This window comes from Manis pentadactyla, chromosome 6, assembly GCF_030020395.1.
Source record: "Manis pentadactyla isolate mManPen7 chromosome 6, mManPen7.hap1, whole genome shotgun sequence".
Classification (NCBI taxonomy): Eukaryota; Metazoa; Chordata; class Mammalia; order Pholidota; family Manidae; genus Manis; species Manis pentadactyla.
Window position 1 is genome coordinate 23,812,741 of NC_080024.1, and position 19,561 is coordinate 23,832,301.

General features: G+C 35.4%; 1 non-coding gene across 1 annotated transcript; it reads left to right on the plus strand.

Annotated features, from left to right (window-relative positions):
* The first annotated feature begins 273 nt into the window (after positions 1 to 273).
* Positions 274 to 342, plus strand: LOC118932957 (small nucleolar RNA SNORD31). Its single transcript, XR_005032968.2, has one exon. It is a non-coding gene; the product is annotated as a small nucleolar RNA SNORD31 (small nucleolar RNA).
* Positions 343 to 19,561: the final 19,219 nt, after the last annotated feature.

The following is a 19,561-nucleotide window of genomic DNA, read 5'->3' on the forward strand; positions in this document are numbered from 1 at the left end:
TCCATATTTGAAGAGGCTAGAATCAGCTAGCTAGGGATTTAAAGGATGCCCATGCTTGATTTAACATGGCTTCCTGCATTAACTTGACATAGAATTTTAAAGCTGTCTTTGGGATAGGACTGAAGTATACCCATTCAAATTCCTGTTGATAATTAGGGAAATTAAAGACTTGAGACATTTGAGTTATAATTTTATATTCTTATATTTTTATAGAAAAAATAAATCTTCATGTTTTTATCACAACAGTAAACAAAGACTTGTTCAGGTATTTTTCACAGCAGCGATGAATTCAGTACTGCCCCAGTCTGATCACCGTGACTGAAAGGTATTTTCTAAGCTGTGGGCTTGCCTTGGAGTGGAAGGTGACAATGATGGGAAATCTGTTGAGGCTTTACAGGAATTAGGAAGTTTTTTTGGACTAGCTGGTGCTTTCTATATGTGTTGAAACCTACATAGCCTGTACAAACATGCCTTATCTCCAAACAATGGGGACTCCTGGGAATGACAGAAACTTACTTCCCACTCATTCTTTTGTAGGGAAACTAAGCCATATTTCTGCTCAACTCCACCCTGAAGTTAGAGGTCTGAAGAACAAAGCATATATTTTGGAATCCAACTCTTCACAGATACCAAAAGAGAAGTTCCAATCATTTCTTGCACAGCCCATTTGTCCAAATCATTTCAGCCTTTCTAAATAAAGTATTTTTAACCTTCAAAAAAACAAGATATTTTCAGTCTTCATTTTTTTTCCATTTTATTGAAAAACAGTAGATAACTTTGCAAACAATAGGCTCTCAGAAATGCTTGTCATTTAGTTAAATTTGTGTATGTGAGAGTGCAAGCTCAGTAATCGTACAGTCTGGTCTGTTAGTTACTTGCTGCACCTTTAGGCAACCTGAGTCTGTATTTTCTTAACTGTGAAGTGAGCTCAATTAACACATCCATTGGCTTGGTTAAGAATTTGAAGTAGGAAACAAAAAGTAGCTTGCACTCAGTAAATATTGGCTTTTCATCAATTGTTGCAATTGCCAGCATTCACTGTTAGCAAGATTCTATTAATTCAACATGCTGCTCTCACACCCACTCCTATATCCATACAATCACCTTCCTCTCTTACCAATCTTCAAACATTTTTTTTGCATAACAGTGAAAATAATCATCTTAAAATATAAATGGGATTTGTCACATTCCCTACCTAATACCCTTCAATATTTGACTTCACACTTAAAATGAAATCGAAACTCTTTCCGTGCCTATGTTCGTTGATTCCTACCTTCCCAATTAATCTGCTTGGCTTTCTTCCTAACTCCTTTTATTTAAATATTAGAGAAAAAAAATAATGCCTAAGAGACCAAAGAATGAGCATGAGTGGAAAAGATCTACTGCCCCTGGGAGCCCAATTTAGCATAGACTCTTGGCTCTGGGTGAGGAGATTGGACAAGGAGAGGTGGGACTAGAAGTCAGGCAGAAAAAGTACTAATGGGGAGTTTAGAGCAAAAGGTATCATTCTCTGCTACTTTTAGTTTGGCAGAGCAAGATGTTCCAGGGAGAGGAGGCCTCACAGGGGCCTAAAGTTGCTCTTTGCACCTGTTCTGTGTAAGAACAACCCTGATTGCTGCCTGGAGGCCCCCTCCCTGTTGCCAACGTCTGAGAGCTCTGGCCAATCACTACTCCTCTTTTGTACACCCATCAGAATTGCACTGTTTTCCCCTTATTGTATTAATCCATATGCCAACGAAAATTATGCTGAGTTTTCATCTTATTTGCACGGGGGAACCAAAATGAGATCTGAATGTGTTTATAAAAAGGCAGCCCATCGCTTTGTTCAGAGAGACACTGATTTGGGACCTATGCTTGTGTTTTCCTTACTTGTTACAAGAATAAACTTTCCTTTCTTACACTCTGGCTAGGTTGAGTCTATGAGCAGATGCTCCACTGATTCCTGACATTCACCAAGAAGTGAACCCCTCGTGAACTGTCAGTCAGAGATGAATTTCTTAAGAACTGACACTCGCTGAGAAGTGAATCCCTTGCATTTGGTTACAAAGGGTTAAGCCTTCCAAACCCAAAAAGGAGACTGTCAAGTTCAAGTGAGGAAAACAATGTCTCCAGTACTGCAGGTAGGATGGTTACACATGGGTTTGTTGGTTTAGGTGAGTGCTGGCAGTTGAGTGATTTATACTGAGCATGGACAGAGAGCTCTTCTTGGGATGGGTAACCAGCTGCCTCTTAAAGAGGTGCCCTGCCAGAGGCAGGATGTCAGCGCCAGTCTCGTCTGCTCTATTGCCCACAGGCTGAGCATCAGGTCAGGGTTTGTCACAGCCATATTGGCTTTCTTTCAGTTCTGGAAATATACATGCTGCCTCAAGGCTTTTGCAGATGCTTTTCCTGATGCTTGGAATATTCTTCCACTCTACACATGGCTCTCTACTTCTCCTTCTTCAAGTCTCACCTAAAACTTTACCTCTTGAAGAGGTTGACCACGCCTTCATCCTGTAGTATTATCTTCTACCTCAGCTCATTTTTCTTCATTGCACTTAACAATAATTTGTAAATACTTATTTACCTATGTATGGATGTGTTATGCATGCATGCAGGTATGTGTGTATGTCTCTATTTGTCCTTCTATTTATTAGTCTCTGTATCCTATTAGAGTGTAAGCTACATTTGGGGAGTGAGCTACAGTAGATGAATAAGATTATGTTTTTCACCTCATTTTTTTTTTTTAATTCAACAGGCAAAAGGAAAGCTATGATGCCTGAATGGGCGTCAAAAAATCTAGTTATATTTAACACACAGGTATTAAACAAAGATGCCACTCATATTTTTCAGCAGTATTAACAGTGGGTCAAAATGAATATTCCTTCACTAAAAAGCCTAAAATTTCACTTATGTATGTAGAGTGTTAATATTCATATATTTGTATGCAGTCAGCCTTTGGAGCAAGCAAGTGCCCTCTAACTGCAATTTCAGACTGGTCAAGGTAACAGACCTCTTTCATTAAGTACTTCCAAATTTCTAATCTATCCATGAATGTGAAAAATCTGTGCTAATTAAAGCCTGTCATATAGGCCAATAGTGCAGGGAAGACCAGGGAGTTCCTAGGATTTAAAGGAGCTGACTCTGCTTTCAACATATCTAAGATTTTCTGGACCACAGTGCAAGAGACTGTTTCATTCTAGTTATGCTACCTGATTTATGAGCAACTGTTAAAATGTTCAATGGGATTTTCACCTTGTAAAATGTTGATCAATTTTTGTAGCTAGAAAAAGGGAAAAGTACCCAATGTAGAGGATATTTGCTAGAACAAATTTAGTGTGTAAAATCCCCATTTCTTTTACGTCTTCCTGGCATGTGCCTCAAGGATTTCAACTCAAGTGTCTTCAGAGGTCTGGTAGAAAGATTTTTGTTGTTGTTGTTAGTTGGGCTGTGCAAAGTGAAGAGCTCTGAGTTAGCTAAAGGGGATAACTCAGTTCCAGCAAATTCCTGCCACACAAAAATGAATTCATGAATGCTATTTTTCCAAATTTTTTTATTTTTCAAGAGAAGCCAAATATCAAGATTTTTCAAAAACCATATATATGTAACTCTGGGGGGAAAACATTTTCCCAGCCTGGAGCAAATTACCTTTGAAACTGAAATCAGTCAAGGGAGAAATAAAGTGGGAGAAACTTGTTTATTGCCTACAAGCAATCATCCACTTCTGTTTGCCTGTGTCTTTCAGGTGACCAGGCTGCAAAAGGGGCCCCCACCCAACCTCTCCAGTCCAGACATGCCCTCACTCCCCTTTGTAACTACCTGTTGATATGGAGATGGACTACTCTCCACCCCTTGGAAACACCTATTGATATGGAGACGCACTAAGGCCTGGTGAGAGATTCTAGAAATATTGCAATTTTACCCACAATATATAATGTGAAATATAAAAATCATATATATATTATATATATATTGACATATATTATATATTATATATACACACACACACACATATATATAAAATGCTGACAAAAAGTTAAAATACTTCAGTGGACAAACAACAGAAGTGTGTGGGCTAAGTCTTCTCTACCAGTTAGTGGCTTCTTCATTGTCATGCTTTTATCCTCTAGTGTAGCACTATTCATGAGAAGTATAATTTGAGCTACATACATAATCTGAAATATCCTAGTAGCAACATTAAAAGGAATAAAAAGAAACAGGTGAAATTAATGTAAATAAAGTTTTTTACTTAAACCAATATATATAAAGTATGGTACTTTCACCTTATAATCAATAGAAAAATTATTGATTTTACATTGTTTTTATTACACTACATCCTTGAAATTTCGAGTATATTTTACACTTATAATGCATCTCAACTTGGATACTATGTTTTCACTGGAAATATTTGATTGGAAATATTTGATCTGTATTACAGTTGAAAAGGTCAATTCACATATCCCAATTTTTCCAAATATCCCTAAGAGTATTCCAATAACTGAAGAGAATAGCAGTTTTAAAATTAAAATTAAAATTAAATTAATGAAATGAATGAAACCAAAACTTCAGCTTCTTAGGTGCACTCACCAAATTTAAAGTATGCAGTAGCTACGTGGTACAGTTGACTACCAATTGGACAATGAAGCTCTTATTGTAGCATTTCAGTATTTCCTAAAAGAGGAGGAAATGTTATTAAATATTAAGGGAGAAAGAGGCTACTGATTTCTCCATTTATACATAAGAAAGCAACTCTCTAGGGCCTAGGACATTTCCTTTTCGGTGGTCCGACTGAAAATCAAGGATAGATGATGGACTCTGAACGAGATTCTCTTTTTCTCTGGAGACACACATCTTCAAAAGTCTGAATGATCCTCTTTTAGTTTGAGATGTACCTTAATGCATTTTTTAAGTTATCTATATTTTAACTTAAAATTTTCCCTATGCCTGTTTATCGTTAAAATATATACAGGTAAATACAAAGCCTTAAAACTGCGGTACCATGTCATAAGCTCCCTGAAATACCCAGCTCCATCATCAGAGATAAATTTCATAGACATTTTGGTGTGTATTCTTTCAGACTACACACACACATACACACACACACACACACACACACACACACACACACACACACACACACAGTATGTATATTTTTGTGAATATCTGTTGAACATCTGTATCAATCTTAACAAGGAGGATTCAAAGTTTCTTTTAAAAAGCTGACTGTATTTTTTGTGGATGCCCTAGGAGTTCAGCAGAATTCTCTCTTAGGGAGAGAATGGCTCTTTTGATTAGATAAAACCTTGATGTAATGCTTCTCAATGGAATGAGAGCGTTATTACAAATCAAATAAATTGATTTGCCTAATTGACTTGATAACAGAGGACTATTAAGATTTTTGAGTCTATTTTTTGGCAAACAATAGTTCAGGGATCAGGAACTGATAGACTAGTGAGTTACAGAAAGTGGTACCCAAAGGGAGAAAGCCTGGCTAAACAACAGGAAGAAGTCTGTTGGGTGAGAAATGTCCAGTGGTATAGACAATGTAGGGACTTAGAACTGCTATGTCTGCCATTAAATACTAATAGTGCTGCCTATTCTGTGCCATTCTGTAATCTTCTTCAGTTATTCCCAATCAAAAATTGGGGATACATAATAGCTGCATGTAAATTGTTCTCTGGACAGTGAAGAAAGAGACCCTCTATTCCTTGCCTGAGGAACGTGGATTATACAAATGAAGTATCTCAGATTATAAGACCATAATGGGAATCAAAAAACCTGTGGAATAAGGGTAAAAATGTCAACCCCCTGATAATTCGTGGAGTTAGAACTTGACTACCCAAAGTACCAGGGATGAGCTTCCAATAAGTTTATTTAAATTAAAAAAAAAAAGATGATCTAGAGGACTGTGTGACATCACGTTAGCAGATATCTGGATCAAATATTTATGTGAGGATGTATATATATATATACATATTTGAATGATATGTTTTAAAAATGCTCATATCATACAAATAGCTCAATCATACTCTCTCTGTTTTATTTTTAATGGCCACATAACATTCAAACATTGGTAGCATAATTGAATTAGCCAGTTCTTGATTGTTAAACATTTAGGTTGTTCCTATTTTAATTAAAACAAACCATACTGTGATTAACATCCTTGCACAGAGTTTCTTTTGAGGATAAATTTCCGGAAATTTAATTTCTGAGTCAAAGCAAAAAAACAATTTTTTTAAAGTCACAGGTTATGCCAATTCACATTCTGATCCATATCTTATGTGAAAACCCCATTCCTTGAGCTGACCAATACCCATATTTTAGTATTACTAATCTCATTGGAGAAAACTGGTGCTCCACCATTTTAATTTTTATTTATTTTATTATAGTAACTTTTGAATATTTTCATGTTTATTAGCCACATGATTTTCTTATTGTCATGATGGCATCATTATTCTCATCTTAGTCTAAAAACATAGCAATGTTAGATAAAATACAAATAGAAACACAATAAACAGTTGGGCTAAATACATATTTCTCAAGATAAATATGTTTAGAAAATGTTCCTTTCCTCATTTTTTTATCCTGTATTGATTTTTACATATTACATTACAAGCCTTTAGTTTGGGATATTTATATTGGAAATCATGATTTCCAGTATTTTTTATTAATCTCTTTTTATGTCATATACAAGTTTTGTTTTTCATATTATTGAATCAAATTTCCCAGTAATGTCCATAATGGGTTTCTTTCTTTGTTTCATCTTAGAATTTCTGCAAGATTATTTAACTTTCTTCAAACTAAATATAATGTTTTAACTTATATAAAAATCATTTAAATAATTAACTGTTTATTAATGTATCATAATAGTTTCTCAATAACATTTATATAAGAGCTTAAATTAAATAGAATTTTAAAGTCAGCAGTAGTGATTAAGGATTGCAAAGTCTATTTCCATTTGCAAAAATAATAACGACTAAGAATCATAGAGTGTTTGATATGAAATTCAAGTCACTATATTTCTAAAAATGATGGCACTACATTATTTCCTATATTAGCACAGTAAGTCAATATTCAAGAAAAAACTAGTAAAAAAAATTTCTTCAATTTAGATGATGGGTCATAAAATCTGTATTTCTTTTGCTTGTCTTGGAAATAACCCAGACATAGCAAGGATAATGAAAAATAGAAACACATATTCCATCTTTGCTGAAATTAAGGGGAAAAAGGAGGAAATTGTATCATAAGAATTGAAGATTGAGCAGCAACATGGGCATCCTATCCTGGTTTTTAAATACTTTTCCCTGAATAAAAGGAAACAGGATACCTTTGAGTAATAACTGATTCTAAAGCTAGAGAAAAGGAAAGCATAAGATGAACCAGAAATATCCTGTGTAACAAAATGAAGAGATAATGTCCCAGAATATAGGAGCCAGGCAAAGGTGTTCCCAAATATAAAGCAATTTGGGAGTAAAAACAAATATGAACAATAATGACTTATAATACTTCAATAAAATAAGAACCTGTGAATCCATACTGAGAGTAAATACTACAGAAATAAATATGAAGCCATTCTTTGTAGTTTAAATATAATGTTCACCACTCTCAATCTATGATGCCTCTAGTGGGTAAAACAGAAGTAACAATATACATGATCTAAGCAAAATAAGGTATATCTAATGAATGCACCTTGGTTACCAAGTATGTCAAACTTTAGGTTCTAAAAGTAGAGAATAAATCTTATATTCATGGGACCCCAAACTGCCTGCATGTAAGCACCCCAAAATCTCCATACAGTCTCCAAATGTAGAAATCAGAAATTACCTGATATCAGTGCTATAAAATTATACATTACAAATTCAGATAACAAAAGACCCTATTCCAACAAGAAGAGACCCATAGACCAATGGAACAGACTAGAGAGTCCAGATATAAATCCAGACACATAAGGTCAATTACTATACGATAAAGGAGCCATGGACATACAATGGGAAAATGACAGTAGCCTCTTCAATAACTGGTGTTGGCAAAACTGGACAGCTACATGCAAGAGAATGAAACTGGATTATTGTCTAACCCCATATACAAAAGTAAACTCAAAATGGATCAAAGACCTGAATGCTGAATATAAGTTATGAAACCATAAAACTCTTAGAAGACAACAGAGGCAAAAATCACCTAAATATAAACATGAGCAACTTTTTCCTGAATGCATCTCCTCAAGCAAGGGAAACAAAAGCAAAAATGAACAAATGGAACTACATCAAGCTAAAAAGCTTCTGTACAACAAAGGACACCATCAACAGAACAAAAAAGGCATCCTACCATATGGGAGAATATATATCCGACAAGGGGTTAACATCAAAAATATATAAAGAACTCACATGCCTCAACACCCAAAAGCAAATAACCCTATTAAAATATGGGCAGATGATATGAACAGACAATTCTCCAAAGAAGAAATTCAGATGGCCAACAGGCACATGAAAAGATGCTCCACATCACTAATTATCAGGGAAATGCAAATAAAAACCACAATGAAATATCACCTCCCACCAATTAGGATGGCCACCATCCAAAAGACTAAGAACAACAAATGCTGGTGAGTATGTGGAGCAAGGGGAACCCTCCTACACTGCTGGTGGGAATGTAAACTAGTTCAACCATTGTGGAAAGCAATATGGAGGTTCCTCATAAAACTAAAAATAGAAATATCGTTTGACCCGGGAATTCCACTCCTAGGAATTTACCCAAAGAACACAAGTTCTCAGATTCATAAAGACATATGTACCCCTATGTTTATTGCAGCACTTTTACAATAGCCAAGATATGGAAGCAACCTAAGTGTCCATCAGTAGATGAATGGATACAGAAGAGGTGGTACATATACACAATGGAATATTACTCAGCCATAAGAAAAAAACAGATCCTACATTCACAACAACATGGATGGAGCTGGAGGGTATTATGCTCAGTCAAATAAGCCAGGCAAAGAAAGACAAATACCAAATGATTTCTCTTATTTGTGAAATATAACAATGAAGCAAAACTGAAGGATCAAAACATCAGCAGCCTCACAAACTCCAAAAAGAGACAAGCAATTACCAAAGGGGAGGTGTGGGGGAGGGCAGGTGGGGAGGGAGGGAGAGATTGAGAGGTGTTATGATTAGTACACATGGTGTGTGTGGGAGATCATGGAGAAGACAGTGTAGCACAGAGAAGACAATTAGTGTCTCTGTGGCATCTTACCTCACTGATGGACAGTGATTGCAATGGGGTATTGAGGGGCTTGATAATATGTATGAATGTAGTAACCACATTGTTTTTCATGTGAAACCTTCATAAGAGTGTATATCAATGATACTTAACAAAAAAAAATTGTAAAAAAAAAAAGACCCTGTTCCAGGGGTCGGAAGGTAATGAGCTAAAACCAGGAAGTAAAAATGCTAGAAGATAATAATGATAAAGAGATAAAGACACCTAGGATTTAGTGAATGAATGCCCAGATTTATCCATATCTAGAAATATTTTAATTACTTATATTTTATGCACTTATATTAAAAATGAGAATAAACATTAATAAAAAATTTAATTTCCAAATCAAAAAGTTTGGGACAAGACCAAGAAAATAAAAGAGAAGGATGCAGTTAAAAATATAAAAAGATGCTTTGTATTACTCATAATGAGGTTTGTTTGAATTAAAATAACACTGTTATGCAATTTCTAGCCAACCAAATTTAGAAAAGCCTAAAAGTTGCATAACTGTGTCCGTAAAGTTGAACAGAGCCTGGCACTTTCTCACTTGCTGGTGATACTATAAATGGTTATGAACATGTAAGAATGCACTTTATCTAATGCCAGCACACATTAATCACACACCTCCTTTTATAGAGCAATTCCACCTCTATGCATTTGTCCCATGAGTAGACTTGCATGTTTGAGAAAGACTCCTAAGAGATTGTTTGCTGAAGTATTGTTTGTAATAGGCAAAATCAGAAACAACCTACAGGTTTATCAATAAAGAACTGGTTAAATAAAGTAGGTGGGACATCCATCCATGCAATGGAATACTTGGAACCAACTAAATTAACAAGGATGCCCTTTTTGTAGTGATATGAAATATCCATGTCCTACATCAACTGAGTATAAAAAGCAGTATGCAGAAAGACTGCAAAAAAAAATCTACCATTTGTTTCAGAAATCAAAGAAAAATGTACATATTTTTTTGTTTTATAGGCACAAAGAATATTTCCAAAATAACTTAAAGACTATTAACAATAGTTGTCTCCAGGGAGATAATTTTAATAAGTATATGCCATATACACTTTTTACTCATTTAATTCTACACTTAATAAAAATGAATAAGACCATCATTATTTTTAAGAGAAATTAAAAAAAACAATGTAAAATGAAGAAAATATGTTGGTTTATCATATCTTATTTTCAAGCACTAAAATGTTTTCTCTAGCACCTGGGAAATGTACTACAAGCAATGGAGTTAATTAAAGTGCCCTCTATATGTTAAAAAGTGAGTAAACAAGCCCAATGGGCCCATTTTCCTTTAAAACTCCATTATTATGTACTTGAATAAATGATAATTAATCCCTCACAATAGGGTTTATCCCTGAAATGTCACTACCTGTATGTTCCCACTACCAGCTCATATAGTATTTTAGTGGGTTAATTAAATGAGTGTCATATGATGCATTAATTTAGCCCATGACTTGTTTCTAGGTTAAATGCACTTACTTCTTAGCTCTTCATAATTGGTAAGCTTTTAACATTTAAGAACACAACTCTGAATAACTAGCATTTTGTATAAGAAGCTGATATTTATTTCTATTTAATTTCTAAATGGCTATGATTTTCTTGATATAAACAGTTATTTTTTAAAATTATTTATTAAAGTCATATAAATTAGAAATAGTACTAGAAATTTGTTCATCCTAGAATGGTTGAAACTAATGAAAATCGAGAACATAAATTTAATTCTTTATTCATATATGTATGGATATGTACATATTTAACATGTATTTACACATTATGTAAACAAATTATGCTCTATAACATGTAAGGCTGGACTTTGTGTAAGCTCCCCACGTGCCAGAAACTTTAGAGTCCAGTAGGAGCTTCAGTATAAGGCAGAATAGAATCACTATTGGAAGTAAGTATTGGAAATATGAGCATTGAAGGTAAGAAGCCCAGGGAAGGGACAATTCACTTAAATGTATGGCTGAAAATCTCATTGTCACATCATTTTGTAAGCTTCTTAGAAAAGCTGGGTTTTAAGTTTAGTGGAGATGGGAGTGTACAGATTTCTAAACAGGAGAAATTCTTTCAATTGTAACCAATTTAAAGGATTTCTTAATATACCTTCAATTAAGACTGTTGCTTTTTAAGTAGTTCATGTGAATCCAGCATTATTAAACAATGGTTAAGAGCACTAGTTTAAGAGTTAAGTAGCCTGGACTTCAAATCCCAGATCAACCACTTAATGGCTGTGGGTAGCTTTTGGGAAAATTGCTTGAGTTATTGGAAACTCAGTTTCCTAATCTGTAAATTGCTTATAATAACACATATTTCATGAGGTTGTAAAGATTAAGAAAGATTACATTAATGGTCAAAGTGTTACTCAAAGTTATAGCAGTTAATATAAAAAAACGGTTAACCTAGTTTAAATTAATTAATTCTATCTTACTTTAATATTTAAATTTGCTCTAGTATATCCAGGCACTCAGTAAGTCTGGGGTCATTTAATTAATTAGCTATTGATAACATACCAATTAATACTAGAGATATAAAACAGCCTTTTTGTTTCATTTAAATAATGAATCTTATTCTATGTCCTCAGAGAAATTATTTTTCCATATTCCAAAGATAAGAAACCACTTTTGATTCCTCGCCTCAATCTTTAATATTTAGACATGACAGCTTCCAAATATACCACAGAATTAATATTATTGTAGGGGGAACAGAATGTCAGAATGTTTCAGATGAGTCACAGGACTACCATTTTAATTACCTAGGGTCTTATATTCTGGATAATAGCTGTCTTGACTGACTCAGTTTTTTATAAGCACATTTGATTCAATGTCCCCAAGGTGGTGTTACAAAGGAGAAAAAAAACCCTTCAAATATTAATACAAATATGGTTAATTACTGTTTGACAATTAACTATCAGCACTGTGAATGGAAAAAATGCATTGGGGAAAATAATAAATCCAGGAGTAAGTTGGATTAGAAGTATAAAAACTAGATCATTAGTGATGCTGTAACTTTTTTTTTGCATCTTTTCTCCTAAGAAGCAGAAGAAACAAATCCAAATATATTTGGTATCCAAAGGGTACTGAGAAATTCGGTGAAATCACTCAAGTACTAGAATCCAAAGCAATACATGATGATTGGGAATTGGTAATGTTTCTGAGTAGCATATAGTATATTGATTATAAAAAACACCTCTACATTGCATCCTTCCTATGGCCACATAATTTTCAATAAACCTTTGTAATTCATCTCATGACAAGGTAGAATCTATTTCTGTACCCCTTGATCTGGGCTAACTTGTTTTGCTAAAAAGAATGTGGCCATGGTGATGGTTTCATACTGAGTCTAGCCCTCCAAGGCCTTGTACACCTGCTTCCACTAGAACAAGCCCAGGTCAGCCTGCCGGAGGAGAATTTAAGGACACCCGCTCTAGAACCTGAACCTCAGCTGACTGGAGATGTGTGACCAGCTGAGACTTAAACAACTGCCTTGCTGAACCAGGCCTACATTGCCTAACTCGAGTTGTGAGCTAAATAAATGTGTTGTTATAAGCCACTATGTTTTGGAGTTAGTCATTCCAATAGTTACGGTTAAGCAAGGGTTTTCTTAACAGCCCAGGTAGTTCATCTGATCTTATCTAATTATCTTACCTAATTAATGCTTAAGGGTATAGGAGTGGGATCTTGTTCCTATATAAAGAAGAGATTGGCAAAAGCTAGAAAATTTGTGATAGATTAAGCCAGCAGATTAAGGGTTGGGCCAGGTTTCAAGCTCAGCAAGAAACTGGAATGAAATCAGTAACCTACAGCTTAGACCTGGTTACCCAGGTTAGAAAATATGATCCCCTTTGAAGCTCAGTGGAAAAGGTGTCTAGAGCTCAAAACAGTTGTCAGTTTTACTGATTCTGAGGCCAACACCAGCCTTATTAAAGATAGACAAAGCTGAGCTTGCAGGTGGCAGACTTCAATCACTAAAACTAAGAGATCTGACCAAGGCTAGAATGAAACAGGTAAATAAGTAGACAGTGAGGAGAACCACAAACTGGGATAGCAGTTCAGCGCCGGGCAGAGGTGACAGGAAAAAACTTCCTCCACATACACCTTTCACTTGCTCTACACAGAGTAGATTTTATCTCACTGTCTTATTAAAAATGTATAGATAATTTTAAAGGCGGGGTATGATAATCAGGTAAGTCTCTTCCTGGCTATTGTGTTACTTGAAGAACAGATAAAAATGAGACATAATGAACAGGAAACACCAGTAAGATATAAAAGCATCTGGCAATTTTGTCTTAAATACTCAATGCAGAATTAACTCTTTATAATGTTTGCAAGAATCAACAAAAAGGCCCAAGGATTTAGGTAGATAGCATCGAATTAATAGATATTGGAGAGAATGATTAGCCCCGCTCTGGATACATCCTCATCTGGAGTAATTATGTTGAGTTCTGGACGGCAGGTTTTAAAAAGATCAACACCTGGACCAAATGAAGAAAATGGTACCCAGTATTTCAAAGGTCTGGCAACCCTGTTGAAGAAAATAGCTACAAGTGCCTAGAACTTTGAATATAAAAAATAGAAGACAACAAAAGAAATGGTCATGGTCTATGACTATGTGAAGATCAAAAAATGTGGTGACAGATTTTTTTCTGAACTTTTCTTTGGCAGAGATTCTGGGCATAGAAGCAGAGTTAAATTGCAAAAGCCGTAACTGCAGAAAAGAGAGAAACCAAAACTTTAATAAAAAAATATGAAGTTTGATTTGATTATATTTTAAGATTGGAAACTTACTATCTTTGAGACTATGTTGCAATGACTTAATTACCTAGATATAACTCTAAAGCATCAACTTACACATTTAAAGGGACAATGAAAGGGAAAAATAATACTCCCTACTTTGTGAAATACTTGTTCCACATAATCATTACAATGTTTTGTTCTGAAACAATGTTTTGTGCTCTTATGCTTATCGTATTTTGAATTTGTTGATCAAAATGAATTGCGAAGCAAGAAGTGACATCTTTCATGGATCAGATTCTAAACATTCCCTAGTTCTGATATGTCAATAAATGTCGGCAGCATTAAATTCTAAACTAGGAAAATATTTGTTTCATTCAAATCATATACTTTTGTTTAAATCAATTATCTTACTGAGGCACCATAATCACCTGAAAAAAATCACTGAAACCCATTTTTACATCATTCTGACTATTCTGTACACTACAATTTTCTGAGATTTTTCTTTAAATTCATTGGGCATTACTTAGAATACATTTATTAAAATTGAGAGATAGCTCATTATCACTAACAACGTAAGAGCCCCAGATGCAAAAGAAATGCAGATTCAAGTGAACTATGATGGTCATTTGGTTACATTCTGGAAAATAATTCAACTATATATATATATATATATATATATATATAAATAATTCAAGTATATATATATATCTATCTCACCATCATGTATGGATCCCCATTGAAAAAGGCTGACTGTTGAGGCTGAATTTTGACTGTGAAGAAGAATCTGTATGGTGGCAAAACATACTCAGCTGTAATGCTGGTCCAAACAAAGGAAGAAAGCAGCCCATTATCTACTTTTGAAAATAATAGAAGACATTTCAAAAGGATCTTCTTTGGTAGTTATTCTTTAAGTATACTTGAGGTCACTTCTGTGGGCAGAAGGTGACTAGTAACATTTGAAACTTATATCTCTTTTTTGTCAGAAGATTTTTGTAAGTATATTTCATAGTTGATGAGCAATTTGATTCATTTCATTTAAGGAGAAGCATCTTCACCAGAGAAGAAAAACAGCTAATGTTGGGAAATTAATTTACTTTTCTAAAAAGCAATCATATTCTGTGAAAAGTTGGAAAAACTGTGACTCCACTGAGAAATTAAAAGCGTTTAATATTGAACATAATGTACCCATTGCTCTCCCAGGATTTACCTATTTTTCAATGTCAATCAAGGTTATAAAACTTTATGTTTTAGTTATTTAGTTCATAGAATGAAAACAAGCCCTATTTCTTTTTTTTCCACCAACTTGGAAGTATTTATTTTTGCAGGCTGGGGAATCATTTTTTTTTCTTACTGAAGTATAGTTGATATACAATCTTATATTGGTTTTAAGTATAGAACACAGTGATTTGACAGTGACCCATATCATTAAATCCTCACCCCCTCTAGTGCATTTACTGTCAACATAGGAAGATGTTACAGAATCATTGGCTATATTCTCCATGCTGCACTACCATCCCCGTGACCAACTTATATTATGATTGAGAATTTTTGTGCCTTTTATCACCCTCCCCCTCCCCACCCACCACCCCAAACCCTCCCCCATGGTAACCACCAGTCACTTCTCATTGTCTACGAGTCTACTGCTGTTTTGTTCATTCTGTTTTGTTTTTAGATTCCCCATGTAAGTGAAATCATATGGTATTTGTCTTTCTCCACCTGGCTTATTTCACTTAGCATAATACCTTCTAAGTCCATCTACGTTGTCGCAAGATTTCTTTCTTTTTATGGCTAAATAATAGGAATCACTTCTAATGCAGGAGTAATCTTACATTTTCTATATTCACAGTATTTTTCATAGGTACAATGTGTTCATTTTTAGGGGGGTAGAGGAGCAAAATTTCAGCTAGAAGAGACCATCATTGTCAACATGAAATTTATCATTCTTTGGGGAGCTGATTTAACACATAGATCCATTTTATATTTAAAATTTGGAAACCTTTTTATATTTAGAATTTGCAAACTGCACATATTTTCAGGGAAATTGACTATTTTACTTACTACTAAACTCAGAAGAAAATATTTCCAAAATTTCATTGGTACCTTCTACCACCTTTGTGTAACATTTGGACAAACTGACTTGCCTTTAGAAAATCTAATGATAGTTCCCTTACAGAGACGCTTTTGTAGTTAGCATTAAAACAAACATAAGCTAATACATCCACACATACATAAAACATGAAAATTGCTTTCATTTGAATTATAGTAAAGATAACAACAAATGAATTCCTCTTAAAACTGGATGTCCAGAGTCTCACCTGGCCCACCTCTTCCTGCAAAATGTAATTACTATCTTAAAAAAAGATTTTCGAAACCTAGAATGCATTTCTTTTGCCTCTGTAGGTCAAGGTTTCCTTTAGTTTCATACTTAACAATTACAGCTCAGATATGAGCTGTAAAACACTTTATTCTTCCAATTAGTGTTGTACTTTTGAAAAAATACTTTCGACTTGAAATTTGTGTTTCTTTTTCTCTCCCTCTCACCCTCCCTCTCTCTCCTTCATTCTTTCTTTTAAGTGACTTCAGGAATTTTCCTTAAGTCTCATCAGGCTAATTTGTGACTCAGAAATTGTTAGACCCTACATGTCATTCTGACCTCTCTTTTAAAATCAGAATCCCATTGCTACCAAACAGCGATTTCTCTTTTTGAGTCATTGTTCCTTTTATAAAATAGTTAGTGATGCATTTCATTTCCAGAAGTTAAAGCAGAAGATATGAGAGACGAGAGTGTAAGGTGATCATCTCCACAGTGATGAGCTGAAAAATGTCTACTGTAGTATAATTAAGTGACATTTTCATTATGATAAGCTAAATTTTCATTAACTCTGCTTAGACATAAAATATGGTAATTTTCCAATGGCAATCCTTTTGCTGATAAAAATCATAATTTCTTCTAGGTTTTGAATTTTACTCTAGGTTCCTTCATATCTATTGTTAAAAAGATAAATTTTAAATTCCCTGTTTAAAATATAGTGAACAGTGTGTTATTTTTCCTTAAAAAAAATTTAGAAACCAAGTTGCAGGAGGTAGAGATAATCATGCTCTCTTTCTTAGCTCATTGATTGATTTCCTTTAACGCCCCCTTCCCTCCTTACTCCCCTCTCTGTCTCTGCCACCAAAAGTGGGTCTGTTGATGCTTTTGGTTTGCAAAACTGTAAAATATGTAGTACTGTTCCATAATGTACATTGAGCTATAGGCTTGTTCCTCCTTGATATAATATTCATCCAGCACTGTTTTTATGTAAGACACATCCCTGGCTCTCTGATTACATATAGTCCATTGCTTCTAAAAGCTGAAAAATATTCCATATTCTCATAGATTATATAAGAATGATGATTTTAAAAGATGCTGGTATCAGTTTCTATTGCTACTTTCACACATATCTACAAATTAAGTGGCTTAAAACAGCACAAATATATCTTACAGTTCTGGAGTTCAGAAGTCCAAAATGAGTTGGCAAGGCTGCATTCCTTCTGGAATATCTCAGGGAATTTGTTTCTTTGCCTTTCTAGGATTTAGAGATCAACAGCACTCCTTGGCTTGAGGCTCTTTCTTCTATCTTCAAGCATTTTCCAATCTCTTCCTCACTGACCTCTGCTCCTGTCATCACATTATTTTCTCTAGTTCTGACACTCCTGTCTCCCTCTTTTAATGGCCCTTGTGATTATCTTGGGCCTATCTCAATAATCCAGGATAATCTCCCCAACTCAAGATCCTTAATTAAGTCACATCTGCAGAGTCCCTTTTGCTATGTTGGGTGACATATTTACAGAATCAGGGGGTTAGGCTGTGGGCATCTTTGGAAGGTCACCATTCTGCCTGCTTCAATGCCAGAAAAACTGGGGATGTGTCTAGTTTGGGTGCTTGACTGTCACCATCTTTACTGTTGTTCCTTAGGGCAGGTACCAAGTTCACCAAAAGGGCACTGATTCTCCACAGGGCTGTCTACCCTAACAGCTGCAAACTTGGCCATGAACTACCTGAAAGGATCGTCAAGGCATCAACATGTGTTTGGCAAGTGTCTTCTGATTATCGTTCTCCTACCAACCCATGATTCCTCATGCAAGGAGGTCACAGGTTCCTGACACATAAACCCCCCAAACTTCATCATCTCCACACTTTGGCAAGATAACCAGTTTTGTTGACCTGGCCACTCCTGGCTTTTCCAAGCCTTCATTTCTTTCCTGTTCACAGATTACCCAGCTCCAGGACTTTTAAAGAAATTCAAAGGGGAAAGAGAAAATAATTCAAAAGGGAACTTCAAAAGCTGTTGACTTGCCTGTCAATCAGTAGCAACCACACAAGCCAATCAGAGTTGAAGTAACAAGTTATTTGGAAGAAAAGGCACTAGAATCAGTTGGCATTCCACCAGAGTAGGGAAAAGGAGGAAAAGCTTAAATAAGTCTGATCCTCCCTGAGCAAAAGACTGTGCGGCATTGCCTGGCAAATTCTACTTTGGGTGCTATATTTTAAAAATAAGCATAAGAACTCCTTATATTTAGGAACATAAGGATTTAGTTACCCTCTTAAGATGGAAAGCACACTTCTTTCCACACCAGTGAGTGAGGCAAAAAAAAAAATCACACAAATTACTAATTAAATTTGCCTTACCGAATTAGCTAATGTACTCACTGTTTAAGAGTTCTGTTCGGTCTTTTGGTTATGCTAGCTTTGCAAGATCATGGACTGTAGTATCTAAGGGTGTCATAATCATGGCTGGACACAGAAAAACCCTGTCAATTCAGACTGGTGTGTATAATCTTTATCATTGACATTCTTACATGTATAGATTGATTACCAGCTTTTTCTGCACCTTGCACCAGATGACCAGCTTTTTCTTCTTTTCTCGACTGGTGGAATGCAACTGATTCTAATGCATTTTCTTTCAAACATTTTTTTTTTACTTCAGCTCTGATTGGCTTGTGGCTCCTGCTGATTGACAGGCAAATCAACAGCTGTGGGTTCTCTTTTGAAGCTATTTTATCTTTTTCTCTTTGACTTTCTTTGAATTTGATTGGATTCACTCTTGGAGCACCCTGTGGAAAGAACCCTGATTACTCTCTTTTCCACTGTGAGTTGGTAGATGGCAAAGCACACGCAGAGGTCTTATCCCTTCTTTGTTAGGGCTGACTGCCCGTGGATGCCCTGGGAATGCTTATCTCAGCTGGCAGATAACTGCCCCCAGGTTTAAATTTCAAAGGCAAAACTTGGGCAGTCCCAAAGAAAGAAAGTCAGTCACCTTCAAGGGCTGAGTGAGCTGGTTCTGTGGCTGCTTTTGGAAATGTGAAAGGCACACTGAGAAATCAGGCTAGCCTCAAGATCTTGAGGTTACTTTTTTCACATCGGGGTAGTAAGTTCAGGGTCCTGAGAAAGCACTAGCTTCTTAGTTCATTGGGCAGGCATAGTGACACTCTCAGCATGAGGGCTGTCTTTGGGAGTGTGCACCGACCTCATAGCCAAAGACTCCCCAGGGTCGTCAGGTGAGGTGACAAGGTGACTCCCACTGGGTGGCTCACCAGCT